The sequence below is a fragment of the Palaemon carinicauda genome, chromosome 16 (genome assembly GCF_036898095.1).
Source record: "Palaemon carinicauda isolate YSFRI2023 chromosome 16, ASM3689809v2, whole genome shotgun sequence".
NCBI lineage: Eukaryota > Metazoa > Arthropoda > Malacostraca > Decapoda > Palaemonidae > Palaemon > Palaemon carinicauda.
In genome coordinates this window covers 135,422,095-135,427,094 of record NC_090740.1, presented here as the reverse complement: position 1 = coordinate 135,427,094, position 5,000 = coordinate 135,422,095, and positions in this window count along the sequence as shown.

Genomic DNA, 5,000 nt, shown 5'->3' with positions numbered 1-5,000 from the left:
TAATTTCAAGAATTTTCCCTAATGAAAAAAGTAATTTATTTTTATTTTTTCTGAAAAAGCCATTATTTAGGAAGTTTCTTAAAGATAATTTCACTGTATGATACATTTTAAATAAATGAAGCCTTCATTTAACGTTTCCATCACTAATTATGAATAATGTTACTGATCTCCACTAGATAATTCAAGTATAATTACCTCCGGCAAGCGGGATATATTAATCCTTGTCTTTGAGTGTTTGTTTGTGCTTGTATTTGTAGGATATTTCAGGAACAGATAAGGGATTCTAATAAACGTTTGCTACATAACGATGAATATTTGACATTTGGTTGCCAAAGATATTATTCTGAACCAACCATTTGGCAGAATACAAACGAATAATGTTAATCCTTGTCTTTGAGTGTTTGTTTGTGCTTGTATTTGTAGGATATCTCAGGAACAGATAATGGATTCTAATAAACGTTTGCTAAACAACGATGAATATTTGACATTTGGTTGCCAAATATATCATTCTGAACCATCCATTTGGAAGAATACAAGCGAACAATCTTGTACTATACAGTTAGAAAATGGAATTTAAAATATTTACTTCAGCTGAGAAAATTCGAGAGGGGGATTTGCAGAGTATTCTGGTATCCTCAATGTGCCGATAATGTCGAACGATTAAAATTTTCCTTTCATCCTTAGTTTGAAGTGCCTCTTGTATACAATCTAACCAAATTTCTACTTTCCATTCGTATATAATCATATCATTCATTAATTTCCAGAAATGAAACTCTCCTATATCCTTAATACTTAAAGTTCTGCCATTTTATATGAATAATATATCTACCTGCACTACAAACATTAAATATAATTGAAATTTAATCATATCATATTACAGTGTACTACACAGTGATAACGGAACCTACAATATGGCGATAAGATTACCCTATTATTATTATTATTATTATTATTATTATTATTATTATTATTATTTGCTAAGCTACAACCCTCGTTGGAAAAGCAAGATGCTATAAGCCCAGGGGCCCCAACAGGGAAAATAGCCCAGTAAGGAAAGGAAACAAGGAAATATTAAATATTTCAAAAATAGTAACAACATTAAAATAAATATTTCCTATATAAACTATAAATACTTTAACAAAACAAGATGAAGAGAAATTGGATAGAATAGTGTGCCCGAGTGTACCCTCAAGCAAGAGAACTCTAACCCAAGACAGTGGAAGACCATGGTACAGAGGCTATGGCACTACCCAAGACTAGAGAACAAGGGTTTGATTTTGTAGTGTCCTTCTCCTAGAAGTGCTGCTTACCATAGTTAAAGAATCTCTTCTACCCTTTCCAAGATAAAGGTAGCCACTGAACAATTGCAGTGCAGTAGGTAACCCTCTGGGTGAAGAAGAAATGTTTGGTAATCTCAGTGTTGTCAAGTGTATGAGGATAGAGTAGAATCTGAAAAGAATAGGCCAGACTATTCGGTGTATGTGTAGGCAAAGGGAAAGTACCGTAACCAGAGAGAAGGATCCAATATAGTACTGTCTGGCCAGACAAAGGACCCCATAACTCTCTAGTGGTAGTATCTCAACGAGTGGCTGGTGCCCTGGCCAACCTACTACCTACCTACTTTATTTTTTTTTTTTTTTTTCATCATTCTTCATGTCTGATATAGTTCCGGGCTTCGGCGTTTACGAATTCCCAGTTTGCCGATTCGCATACTCGTTTCTGTGGCTAGACTTTCCCTGGAAAGAATTAAACTTTTCCTTTATTTCACACAGCTTCCGGGTTTTACCAGCCACCAGCACCGATACCACACCAAAACGTGTGATCGAGCCTAGCAACCGAAGGATAACGGAAAAAGAGGGATGTGAGGTGGGGAGAGGTGGGGGCTGGAAAGAAACAATGGCTGCAGGAACCAATACCAGAAAAGAAACGTTCTATGCAAGCTGGAAAAAAAGGAAAAAAAAATCTTGCACGATACTCGCTTTGAAAATTTAGAAATATGCGAGTTTTAAGGAAAGGATTATCAATGCATGAAATTTTTATAAATGTTACTTTTGCTGCGGAGAATAATACTGAAGATTTTTACAAACCAGAATTATTACCCCACAAGGTTTTTGTACTACAAAATCACTAAAAATTAAAGAATTATGTATGAGAATGGTACTCAATATATACTTAAAAAATTATTCTTCAAATCAGTCCTCTGCTCAAATGAGAACTTAAATGGAATGTGTAAACGTTTGCACACCCGAACCTTCAACAGAAAGAAAGCAATTTATAACAATCATGGCGTTTTTCGTTCCTATAATGTAACCCTTTCAAGAGTTGGACACAGAGGTCCCTTAGGCGTCAAGAATGTCTCCCTATTATTTTCCAATTTTGTCTCTTTTTCTGGGCAAGGAAAAAGGTCCATTCCTACGCAAGGAAGAAGAAACTAAACGAACTAAAGCCAATAGAAATAGAGGAGATGAAAAGGTATCGACTAAGAAAATGCTGTAAGCACTCTAATACTAAAGAGAGAGAGAGAGAGAGAGAGAGAGAGAGAGAGAGAGAGAGAGAGAGAGAGAGAGAGAGAGAGAGAGAGAGCAATGGGGTGGTTAAAATTCTAATGGGAATAGTGCCCCGATTGCAATGATCATGTCAACTATGAACTTAAATTAATTTCTTAATGAAGAGAATGTGGGAATCTGATATAAAAAAGTAGGTACATTGGAAAAATTGTAAACTTCATTTCAAAATTCCTAGTTTATAGAAATTCTAGAATATGTGCGGAATTTGGGGTTAAATTATACGTTTTATGAATCAGTATTATCTATATCAGTAAGATCTCTTTTTTCTTATTAACGTAGAAAAAAACATTTTTAATCCTAAAGTAACAACTAACTTAATTAATTTTCAAAAGGTATTCATTACTTTCCCAATGTACACTGTTAAAAAAACGTAAGTCTAATCGTAAATACTCCGTCAAATATACTGTTCTATGCCGTATTTCAGAAAAATATAGGTGACCGTAATTTTAATCCATTTAGTTATTATTCTTTACTGGTTGGGGACCGTAATATTGTTCCTTTACGTCAATATATCTGTTTCTAAAACGGTAAATGCCTGGCAACATTAATTCCATAATTTTTTCCTTTTTTTTACGGTAAATTCTTAACAGTGTACATATCGCCATTGGCAAAGAGGGTTTACTAGAGAGCTAATGAAGGCAGGCGGATGAGGAAATAAGTAAATAAAAATACAGCATATCTTTGGTTGATCGAAGGTCATGCTGAAGCAGATAAACCATTACGCCACAGTGACAAACTCATTGAAGGTGTAAGGAATGTAATGTGTAAATGCATGAATTTTCTGAATTGCAAGTTATACAGCTGAACATTTCTAAATTTTCTGGCTACTGACATCATTCTCTTCTGCTTTCTCAAAACTTCTCTTCTGCTTTCTCAAACCTTCAACATTTTCATAAGTTGTTCTACTTCAGGTTTACAACTGCATATGTCGGTAAAGTATTGGAAACTTGAACCTTAGGTTTGGTGGTACTGTAGAAAGCTAAGGAATATCAAACGTCCAATTTAGATGGGAATTCATAACTATTTCAGTAGGAAATTTATATAAAAAGTTGGTCATCTGTTCCTTGTCTTTGTGAGGATTATTCAATTCCCAAGAAAACAACAGCACCATGTAGCTATACAAACTGAGATATTCTGGTCAATATTAGAATATTTTATTTTTCCTAATTTCCTTTCCTCACTGGGCTATTTTCCTTGTTGGAGTCACTGAACTTATAACATTGTGCTTTTTCAACTAGGGTTGTAGCTTAGCAATTGATAATAACAATAATAAAATCCTGTTGCAACCATAATTATAAATACCAGCCCCTCTTCCTTATAGGAAGTGGCCTTTGTTTCTACAGAACTTCACTTACTAAAGTAAATCAATGCTTTGTTCGACAGGGTACACAAAGCGCTTCTATATAACCGATTTGTTTTTAACAGACAGGCATCTTCTTACAAAGGTAAAACATAGCATTTAACTTTGCATGACCAAATCGTGAAATTGTGGTCAGTGATACACTGTTAAAAAATATACTGTTCTCAGCCGTATTTCAATAAAATACAGGCAACCTTAATTGTACCTTACTTTTTTATCATCTTTTACGGATTGGTGACCGTAAAGTCACTCCTTAACGTCAATATATTTGTTTTTGAAATGGTAAAATCCTGGAATAAATGTTGTCAAGGATTTACCGTTATTTCAATACGAATACTTAAGTGTACAAGCTCAATACCACAGTAAAACTATGCACAAATTTACCAAGAAAATTAGACCAATGTTTCAGAAGGTACCAACCATTCTTAACGTTGATGAGCATAACATCAATATACCTAGACCAGAGGGCTGAAAGTGAATGCAGAGGCGAAAGTATTTCGCCGATCACTACCACATGCAGGTTAGCTGACATGGCGTTGATTGGAGAGCAATTACAAAGGCTTTCTTCTTTTGTGTCACATAAAGAGCACTTGTGAAGTGGAACACAAGAGCATTTAATCCAGAAGATTATCAGGGATATTCAAGGGTGCTACAGCAAATCGATAAACTTTACTTAGATCTTTGCCAGTGGTTTAAATGACGTTACTGATTTAAATAAATAATTTAAGTTTATAATAGTGTTGTCAGTACTGGAGGATGTCATCTTCTGATGGTCAATACGATTGACGGGTGAAGGATGTTTTTTTTGGTATAATATTAAAGACCATGTCATATGAACTGCTGGCATCTGGGACATAAAGCTATTGTCATGATGCGATTATGACATTTAAAGGGTGTAGCAGATTCATGCTAATAACCCAAGATATAATTAAAAATTAACCAGGTAAGTTAGCATCCTCCGAGCCCCTTATACGGAGTACAACAAAATTTCTATTTTTTTTTTTTAATCTGTTGCTTTTTATAAGAATTATAGCTTTTTTTTCTTTTTTAACTCGTGGGTCGAAGGATGATTA